This window comes from Bison bison, unplaced genomic scaffold (genome assembly GCF_000754665.1).
Source record: "Bison bison bison isolate TAMUID 2011002044 unplaced genomic scaffold, Bison_UMD1.0 scf7180017864478, whole genome shotgun sequence".
Classification (NCBI taxonomy): Eukaryota; Metazoa; Chordata; class Mammalia; order Artiodactyla; family Bovidae; genus Bison; species Bison bison.
The window spans coordinates 2318545-2330280 of record NW_011495038.1 but is presented as its reverse complement, the minus strand read 5'-3'; positions in this window follow the sequence as shown (position 1 = coordinate 2330280).

The following is an 11736-nucleotide window of genomic DNA, read 5'->3' as shown; positions in this document are numbered from 1 at the left end:
CCTGGGTAGTTCCTCTTTCAGTATCCTATCATTTTTCCTTTTCACACTGTTCATGGGGTTCTCAAGGCAAGAATACTGAAGTGGCTTGCCATTCCCTTCTCCAGTGGACCACATTCTCTCAGACCTCTCCACCATGACCCGCCCATCTTGGGTGGCCCCACAGGGCATGGCTTAGTTTCATTGAGTTAGACCAGGCACGGTATTAGCATTTTCTAAACTGTCTAAATCCCAGTTTCCATAGGTTGACATACAGAGAGATAGGTGTGCCTGTACACACATTAGGTTGCATTTCAGGAAAAGAAGTCAAACTTAGGCAATCTGAGCCTTTTATAATGGATGGTAAACCTACTTGATCTTTACCAAAAAGGGACACATTTATTACGTTGAAGAGTAAATAGTCCTTCCCTTTGCTCATGGGAAATACTAATTCTATTTTCAAAGGCTGTTCACCATACAAGTACCCTTGAAAGGATAGTTCAGAATAAGGACAAACAAGGCCTCCACTCACAAGACATGCAGAAATGTGAGAGATCCATGGTGAACTGTCTCCTAATTTATGGCAAATGAAAAGTCCCAGTAACAGCCTTTGATATATTATGTATCCAAAGTTCGTAATAGAATGAGTGTAATTTTTAAAGTTTTCACCATAACTTTTGTATTTCTCTTAAATATAAACATCAAATTTTCCTGTAGGTTTAACTACAATACAAGCTGGATATTTTCTTATTCTAATAAAATTACATTTATGCTCAACAATTCTTTGAATGCTGACAGTTGGTAAGCTCTTAAAAGTACAGATTCTTGAGTTCCTGTCGTTGGAGAGCCTGGTATTGCAGGTCTGTAATGGGACATGTAACTCTGTATTTTGAAGTGTTTTCAAGGTCCATACACACATGAAAATGTGTTTGTTCAACTTCATTAATTATTAGGGAACACTAATTAAAACCAAAATGCAATACTGCTACATACCCACCAAACTGTTTGCTTAAAAAATATAAAAAGCAGAACTCAAAAGTGAAAAGTGGAACAACCACTTAAGAAAAACTGGCAGAATCTTTTACTGAAGACTGAACATGGCAGTTCCTATGACAGTTACTTTATTTCTAGATATATAATCATAGAATGATGAACCAATATTTACCAGAAGACATGCACAAGAATATTAATAGCAGGACAGAAAAATAGGAACAATTGAAATGTCTATCAACTGTAGAACAGGACGATAAATTTTGGTATCATCACTTAATAAAAGTATATATGACAATGAGAGTGACTACAACCAAACACAAGAACATAAATGAATCTCAAAGCATAATGTTAAGCAAAATAAGCCAGTCATTAAAAGGCTACCTATATATACTTTATTCACATCATATTCAACAATATTTGCCAAATATTATGACTGAAAGGAGATTACTACTTATATACACAAAGATTCCTACTAATCATTAGAAAAAAACTTCAAATATCTTAATATAAATGTGTGGTTATGCAACATACAAATGAAGATATGCCCATGAAAAAGTATTCAACTTCCATAAAAAAAAAAAATAAATAAACATCTAAAAGATCCCATTTCACTCACCAAACTTAGAAGTATAACAAAAACTGGAATTATTTTATGTAAACAGATTCTTTCCTGTAAAGTTGGTAAACACCTGAAAGTGAAAGCTCAGTCCTGTCAGACTCTTTGCGACCCCATGGACTGTAGACCACCAAGCTCCTCTGTCCATGGATTCTGCAGACAAGAATACTGGACTGGGTTGCTATTCCCTTCTCCAGGGGATCTTCCCAACCCAGAAACTGAACCTAGGTCTCCTGCACTGTAGGCAGATTCTTTACTGTCTGAGCCACCAGGGAAGGCACCTACATTAGTATATTTCTACAGGTAAATTTAAAAGTGCATATAGGAAGCTTGGGGCTGGTGCACTGGGATGACCCAGAGGGATGGTATGGGAGTGAGGTGGGAGGGGGGTTCAGGATGGGGAACACGTGTACACCCGTGGCAGATTAATGTTGATATATAGCAAAACCAATACAATATTGTAAAGTAATTAGCCTCTAATTAAAATAAATAAATTTAAATTTTTAAAAATATGCACACCTATTAATTCACTAGAGGTGAGATTTTTGTCTAACTGGATTATTGTTAAATAATCCTGCAGCATCTCAGTGACTGACATGGCTGAAGCTAATAAATGAATGTTAAATGAATGAATGCATAAATGAATAAACTCAACTAAGAACAGGACAAGATGAGACATTGAATTGGGGCAAAATTTTTTTCTATACAATTGTTCATACTAGAAAGGAAATGAAAATAACCTGTATGCTCTTATTTAAACACATGGAAAATTAACATTAGAAACAAGAGGTTCCCCTATTCTATTGACATAGCAAATAGTCAATAATACTGTATACAGTCAAAGGCAACTTAAAACATCATACGCAACATCAGATCAGATCAGATCAGTCGCTCAGTCGTGTCTGACTCTTTGCGACCCCATGAATCGCAGCACGCCAGGCCTCCCTGTCCATCACCATATATGTATATACTTATATGTATATGTGTGCAGAGAGATGTGTTTGGAAGGATAATTACAAAAATGTTAATTAATCATGTTTTCTGAGTTATGCAACTTAGGGACATTTTTACTTTCTATTTTCTATAACTTGAATTATTTTACTATGGGCATGTGTCACTTTTTGTAGTAGTTATTTTTACAGTTCAGTTGAGTTCAGTTGCTCAGTCGTGTCCAACTCTTTGTGACTCCATGAACCGCAGCACGCCAGGTCTCCCTGTCCATCACCAACTCCCAGAGTCCACTCAAACCCATGTCCATTGAGTTGGTGATGTCATCCAACCATCTCATCCTCTGTCGTTCCCTTCTCCTCCTGCCCTCAATCTTTCCCAGCATCAGGGTCTTTTCCAATGAGTCAGCTCTTCAAATGAAGTGGCCAAAGTATTGGAGTTTCAGCTTCAACATCAGTCCTTCCAATGAACACCCAGGACTGACCTCCTTTAGGATGGCCTGGTTGGATCTCCTCACAGTTCAAGGGACTCCCAAGAGACTTCTCCAACACCACAGTTCAAAAGCATCAATTCTTCGGCACTCAGCTTTCTTCACAGTCCAACTCTCACATCCATACATGACCACTGGAAAAACCATAGACTTGACTAAATGGACCTTTGTTGACAAAGTAATGTCTCTGCTTTTTAATATGTAGTCTAGGTTGGTCATAACTTTCCTTCCAAGGAGTAAGCATCTTTTAATTTCATGGCTGCAATCACCATCTGCAGTGATTTTGGAGCCCAGAAAAATCAAATTATATTGAAATTGTATGTCCAAGCAACTTCCAAAGCACTTCTCATTCCCACTGAGTCTTAACAATGACAAAGATTTACTGGGTGTGGAAATTCTAATAATAAAAACAGTGCATGGCATTAACATTTATCTATGTTATCTTAGAACTTCAGTTACCATCTGTTACACTCAAACTCTTCATCTCTACAATTCACTGTATATTGTGGTAAGTAGAAATCTAAATATGTATCCAAAATACACCATAATTAAATGTCAAAACATAAAACATTTACTCAAGCTAAATACAAACACCCACAGACATCTCAGATTAAAGTCTTTTTTCACTTCAATCAGGAAATGTGAAAATTTAAGTACTCTACTTTGAAATGAACAAGAAGTCTTTCTGATTTGATGAGGAAACATTTTGCACCCAACCCATGTTCAGGGCTTCTAAATATTGCTTCTGTGATACTAAGACAGAGTGATTTGATTGTACACAGAGAAGGTATCAGGTATAGTTATCAATGCTTTATCCAACAAATATAGGATACCAGACGTATCCTAAACCATACATTAGATATTATGAAGGACAAAACCAAATCATAAGATAAACTCTATGTCCTAGAGAAGTGTCATGTGTGCATACATGTTCAGTCTCTCAGTAAAGTCTCACTCTTTGCAACTCTATGGACTGTAGTCCATCAGGCTGCTCTGTCCAAGGAATGTTCCAGGCAAGAATACTGGACTGGGTTGCCATTTCCTACTCCAGAGGATCTTCCCCCACCAGAGATCAAACTCACGTCTCCTGTGTCTCCTGCATTGGCAGGCAGATTCTAACCGCTGAGCCACATAGGAAGCTCTCATTTAAATTGGAAAGAGAGATCTCTTGGATGGGTAAAGACTGGGAACAATTCCAGACAACTGATAATCAGATGGTAGACAAAGGGTATATATATATATATATGTTTGTGTGTATCTGTGTGTGTACGTGTGAGAAAAGTAGATAAATGTCTCCTGGGATTTTTGGATACAGAGATGAAAAAGCAAAGTTAAGAAGAGAACAAGGACTAATACAGGTGACACAGGGCAAGGCAAATACAACTTAATTAATGAAGCTCCATACCCCACGCACTGTTAAGTTTGTACTAAACATAAGGTAAGAATACAATCCTTTACCCAGTACTCACAATTTGAGTATACAAGTTTCATTATTAATATACTGTAAAACTATGCAATATTTTTAGAAGTTGTCTAAGTTAAAGTTTTCCAGAGAGACAATATTAATAAGATTAATTCATATCATTAGAAATATATATATGTTTTAAGAAATTTATTATTATGAATCAGCTCATGCTATAGCACCTGAGAAGTCCCACAATCTACCATCTGCAACCTGGAGACCCAAGAAAGCAGACTGTATAATTCAACCCAAGTCTGAAGGCCTGAGAGTCAAGGTTGCTGATGGTGTAGATTCTAGTTCAGGTCTGAAGGGGCCTGAGAACTAGCAGCACTGAGGGAAGACTGATGTCCTAGCTGAAGCAATCAAATATTTTTCTCTTTTCAGGCCCTCAATTGAATAGATGATAGCCACTCAAATTGAGGAGGAAGAATTTCTTTACTATGTCCAGTAATTGAAACTTGAGGTCAATATGCTAAGGTAAATAAGTCAGAGAAAGACCCTGGAGAAAGGAATGGCAACCTACTCCAGTATTCTTGCCTGGAGAGTTCCAATGACAGAGGAGCCTGGTGGGCTATAGTCCATGGGACTGCAAGCATTGGACACAACTGAGGAGCTAAAACTTTTTCTAAAGCTGTTAAGAGTAGACTTTAAATGCTCATACACAAAATATAACCTCAGATACACAGATGACACTACCCATATGGCAGAAAGTGAAGAACTAAAGAGGCTCTTGATGAAAGTGAAAGAGAAGACTGGAAAAGTTGGCTTAAAACTCAACATTCAAAAAACTAAGATCATGGCATCTGGAACCATCACTTCATGGCAAATAGATGGGGAAACAATGGAAACAGTGAGAGTCTATATTTGGGGGCTCCAAAATCACTGCAGATAGTGACTGCAGTCATGAAATTAAAAGACATTTGTTCCTTGGAAGAAAAGCTATGACCAACCTAGACAGCATATTAAAAAGCAGAAACATTACTTCATAGACAAAGGTCCATCTAGTCAAAGCTATATTTTTCCTAGTTGTCATGTGTGGATGTGAAAGTTTGACCATAAAGAAGGCTGAGCACTGAAGAATTGATGTTTTTGAACTGTGGTGTTGGAGAAGACTCTTTAGAGTCCCTTGGATGCAAGGAGATCAAACCAGTCAATCTTAAAGGAGATCAGTCCTGAACATTCATTGGAAGGACATGTCCATTCATTGATGGACATAAGTTTGAGCAAGCTCCAGGAGCTGGTGATGTACAGGGAAGCCTGGCATGGTTCAGTCTATGGGGTTGTAAAGAGTTGGACAAGACTGAGTGGCTGAACTGAACTGAACCACAAAAAAAGAAGTGGTGATGTGATGGTAGTAAGAGTCTAAAGCTAAAGCTATGGTGGTCATCATGTCAAATGCTAATTTCTTCCAGAAACACCCTCACAGACACATGCAGAAATAATGTGTAACCAATATCAGGTCACTCATTATCCAGTCAAACTGACATAAAATTAGCCATCAAAATTCTACCCTTGTCAACTTAGCACCTATGTCAGTTGAGTTCAGTTCAGTTGAGTCACTCAGTCGTGTCCAACTCTTTGTGACCCCATGGACTGCAGCACACCAGGCCTCCATGTCCATCACCAACTCAAGTCCATCAAGTCAGTGATGCCATCCAACCATCTCATCTTCTGTTGTCCCCTTTTCCTCCCACCTTCAAACTTTCCCGGCATCAGGGTCTTTTCAAATGAGTTAACTCTTTGCGTCAGGTGGCCAAAGTACTGGAGTTTCTGCTTTAACATCCAGAGAAGGCAATGATACGCACTCCAGTACTCTTGCCTGGAAAATCCCATGGACAGAGGAGCCTGGTAGGCTGCAGTCCATGGGGTCGCTGAGGGTCAGACACGGCTGAGCGACTTCACTTTCACTTTTCACTTTCATGCATTGGAGAAGGAAATGGCAACCCACTCCAATGTTCTTGCCTGGAGAATCCCAGGGACGGGGGAGCCTGGTGGGCTGCGTCTATGGGATCGCACAGAGTCAGACACGACTGAAGCGACTTTGCAGCATCAGCTTTAACATCAGTCCTTCCAAAGAACATTTAGGACTGATTTTGTTTACGATTGACTGGTTTGATCTCCTTGCAGACCAAGGGACTCTCAAGAGACTTCTCCAACATCACAGTTCAAAAGCATCAATTCTTCGGTGCTCAGCTTTCTTTATACTCCAACTCTCATATCCATACATGACTACTGGAAAAACCATAGCCTTAACTAGATGGACCTTTGTTGACAAAATAATGCCTTTGCTTTTTAATATGCTGTCTAGGTTGGTCATAACTTTCCTTCCAAGGAGTAAGCATCTTTTAATTTCATGACTACAATCACCATCTGCAGTGATTTTGAGCCCGTAAAAATAAAGTCTGCTACTGTTTCCACTATTTCCCATTCTATTTGCCATGAAATAAATGATGGGACCAGATGCCATGATCTTAGTTTATTGAATGTTGAGGTTTTTTTTTTAATGGGTTCATATTTTTTATCTTTTTATTTATTTTATTTTATTTTTTAACTTTACATTATTGTATTGTTTTTGCCATATATCAACATGAATGTTGAGTTTTAAGCCAACTTTTCCACTCTCCTCTTTCACTTTCATCAAAAGGCCCATTAGTTCTTCTTCACTTTCTGCCATAAGGGTGGTGTTATATGCATATCTGAGGTTATTGATATTTCTTCTGGAAATATTGATTCCAACTTGTGCTTCTTCCAGCCCACTGTTTCTCATTATGTACTCTGCATATAAGTTAAATAAGCAGGGTGACAATATACAGCCTTGACGTACTCCTTTTCCTATTTGGAACAGTCTGTTGTTCCATGTCCAGTTCTAACTGTTGTTTCCTGACCTGCATACAGATTTCTCAAGAGGCATGTAGAGGGTCTGTATTTCCATCTCTTTCAGAATTTTCCACAGTTTATTGTGATCCACACAGTCAAAGGCTTTGGCATAGTCAATAAAGCAGAAATAGATGTTTTTCTGGAACTCTCTTGCTTTTTCCATGATCCAGTGTATGTTGGCAATTTGATCTCTGGTTCCTCTGCCTTTTCTAAAACCAGCTTGAACATCTGGAAGTTCAAGGTTCACGTATTGTTGAAGCCTGGCTTGGAGAATTTTGAGCATTACTTTACTAGCGTGTGAGATGAGTGCAATTGTGTGGCAGTTTGAGCATTCTTTGGCATTGTCTTTCTTTGGGATCGGAATGAAAACTGACCTTTTCCAGTCCTGTGGCACCCATATGCATCTTATTAAAGCATATTTGATATCCAAATAAAAACAACCAAGGTCATAAACCCACTTAACATGATACAACTCTCTTTTTCAAAGTTGAAAATACCCTAAGCCCTTCCCCAGAGGAGGAAGTAGAGGAGAGTGATGGTTACCCTTCTTTTTTTTTAATATATAGTTATTTATTTTAATTGGAGGCTAATTACTTTACAATATTGTATTGGTTTTGCCATACATTTACATGAATCTTCCATGGGTGTACAAGTGTTCTCCATCCTGAACCCCCCTTCCACCTCCCTCCCCATACCATCCCTCTGGGTCATCCCAGTGCATCAGCCCCAAGCGTCCTGTATCATGCATCAAAGCTGGACTGGCAATTCATTTCATGTATGATATTATACATGTTTCAGTGCCATTCTCCCAAATCATCCCACCCTCGCCCTCTCCCACAGAGTCCAAAAGACTGTTCTATACATCTGTGTCTCTTCTGCTGTCTCACATACAGGGGTATCATTGCCATCTTTCTGAATTCCATATATATGCATTAGTATACCGTATTGGTCTTTTTCTTTCTGGCTTACTTCACACTGTAAAATAGGCTCCAGTTTCATCCACCTCATTAGAACAGATTCAAATGTATTCTTTCTAATGGCTGAGTAATATTCCATTGTGTACATGTACCACAGCTTTCTTATCCATTCGTCTGCTGATGGACATCTATAGTGCTTTTATAGTCATATAAAGAAAACATATTTGTGTTATGAGAGGGAATAAGAAAGGAAAGAAAAATTATATGAACATTATATTCAGTTCCATTCAGATTAGATGCTCAGTCTTGTCCTACTCTTTATGACCCCATAGACTGCAGCATGCCAGGCTTCCCTGTCCATCACAAACCCTCAGAGCTTGCTCAAACTCAGGTCTACGGAGTCGGTGATGCCATCCAACAATCTCATCCTCTGTTGTCCCTTTCTCCTCCTGCCTTCAATCTTTCCCAGCAATAGGGTCTTTTCCAGTGAATCAGTTCTTTGCATCAGGTGGCCAAAGTATTGGAGTTTCAGCTTCAGCATCAGTCCTTCCAATGAATATTCAGGACTGATTTCCTTTAGGACTGACTAGTTTGATCTCCTTGCAGTCCAAGGTACTCTCAAGAGTCTTCTCCAACACCACAGTTTGAAAGCATCAATTCTTCAGTTGCTCACCTTTCTTTATAATGCAACTCTCACATCCCTATGTGACTAATGGAAAAACCATAGCTTTGATAAGATGAACCTTAGTCTACAAAGTAATGGCTCTGCTTTTTGATATGCTGTCTATGTTGGTCATAGCTTTTATTCCAAAGACCAATTGTCTTTTAATTTCATGGCTGCAGTCACCCTCTGCAGTGATTTTGGAGCCCAAGAAAATAAAGACTCTCACTGTTTCCATTGTTTCCCCATCTATTTGCCATGAAGTGATGGGACCAGTTGCCATGATCTTAGTTTTTCTTTCCTTTTTTTCTTTTTTCATTGTTTTGTCAAAAGATAATTGCTTTACAGAATTTTGCTGTTTTCTGTCAAACCTCAACATGAATCAGCCATAATAATACATATGTACTCTCCCTTTTGAACCTCCCTCCCATCTCCCTCCCCATTCCACCCCTCTAAATTGATACAGAGCCCCTGTTTGAGTTTCCTGAGCCATACAGCAAATTCCTGTTGGCTATCTACTTTACATAAGATAATGTAAGTTTCCATGTAACTCTTTCCATATATCTCACCCTCTCCTACCTTCTCCTTATGTCCATAAGTCTATTCTATATGTCTCTTTCTCCATTGCTGCCCTGTAAATACATTCTTCAGTACCATTTTTCTAGATTCCATATATATATATGTTAGAATATGATATTTATCTTTCTCTTTCTGACATACTTCACTTTGTATAATAGGTTATAGGTTGATCCACCTCATTGAAACTGACTCAAATATATTCCTTTTTATAGCTGAGTAATATTCCATTGTGTATATGTACCACAACTTCTTTATCCATTCATCTGTCAATGGACATCTAGGTTGCTTCCATGTTCTAGCTATTGAAAATAGTGCTGCAATGAACAATGGGATACATGTGTATTTTTCAATTTTGGTTTCCTTGGGGTATTATCTTAGTTATTTAAATGTTAAGTTTTAAGCCAGCTTTTTCACTCTCCTCTTTCACTTTCATCAAGAGGCTTTTTAGTTCCTCTTCACCTTCTGCCATAAGGTTGGTGTCATCTGCATATCTGAGGTTATTGATATTTCTCCCAGAAATCTTTATTCCAGCTTGTGCTTCAACCAGCCCAGCATTTCTCATGGTGTACTCTGCAATAAGTTAAATAAACAATATGACAAAATGCAGCCTTGACATACTCCTTTCCCGATTTGGAACCAGTCTGTTGTTCCATGTCCAGTTCTAACTGTTCTTCCTGACCTGCATACAGATTTCTCAAGAGGCAGGTCAGGGGATCTGGTATTCCCATCTCTTGAAGAATTTTCCACAGTTCATTGTGATCCACACAGTCAAAGGCTTTGGCATAATCAATAAAGAAGAAAAAAAACGTTTTCTGGAATTCGCTTGTGTTTTCTATGATCCAACAAATGTTGGCAATTTGATCTCTGTTTCCTCTGCCTCTTCTAAATCTAGCTTGAATATCTGGAAGTTCACGTTCACCTACTATTGAAGCCTGGCTTGGAGAATTTTGAGCATTACTTTGCTAGCATGTGAGATGTTATATACACACATACAAATGTATTCATAACAAAGTAAGAAAGAAATATTCATGACAATTACTTCATTTCTGTACTTGACCACTTGGTTGTAGCTGGTATCTATAATCTCCATGTTCTACTACCCAAACTGGTTTCCCTTCACCTTCATCAAGCACCTCAGCTGGTCATAGTTCTTTACCTGATGGGTGATCAAAACCTTTATTCCTATAGGATCTGAGCCACTAGTATCCTTCTTGGGTTGGGTTGTTGTATTTTTCTATTAATCTTAATAACAAAACATGGTAATCCTTAGAGATTTCCTAAGGGATCTTTTGTATTCTAAAGGTACTCTTTGTTTTAATTTCAGTAAAGATTAGTAACTAATTCCCCGTGGTAGTCAGTATTGGTCATCACAGCCAGCAAGGTAATTCCTTTCTCTGCCTATTTATTCAGAGGCATAAGGAGACCAAAGTGACCAGGTGGCAGTCTTAACCTTCAGACAAATGATGTCATTGTTGTGTTTCCTAGTGGAAGTATCCTTTCTTTGAAACTTAGACCTCTAGACAAGCAAAGCATAAAGTCATGGAAAGAAGAAGCCAAAATTTTGCGAGTGACATCACTGGGGTAAAAAATACAACAGTTGTTGATACGAATGTCAGTGGGAGCAAAAAGGAGGGCCACTTATTCCAGACGAGAAGAAACAGGATCAAGTAGAAATGAATGCTTGAGTAAGTTGAATTTTGAAGAACTGAATCAAAACTGGCTGAATATAAGGAAATTGACACACAGAAAACACAAATGTCTGGACTGGCTATTAACCTATTGTCTCTTAGCTCTATGTCAATTCTACTACACTATACTATGCTCTGAAATATTAGAGCCCAGAGTCTATAAATTGCATCTGCCAAACATCCTTTCTAGCTGACTTCCAGTCAGCCTCTGCTGATTGGAATGCACTGGGGGGATATTGGGCTTCCTAGATGGCTCACTGGGTAAAGAATCCATTTGCCTGCAATGCAGGAGACACTGGAAATGCAGGTTCGATCCCTGGGTTGGGAAGATCCCCTGGAGGAGGAAATGGCAACCCACTCTAGTATTCTTGCCTAAAAAATCCAATGGGAAGATATTAGAAAAAAGGAGAGAGAAATAACTTTAAATCCAAAATTTGCCACATGACAGCACCTCCATCATGGTCCCAGCTCCTGAAGTTGTGGCCTCCACTCTCATAGTTCCAGGTACTGTAGTGACAGGCCTTCCTTG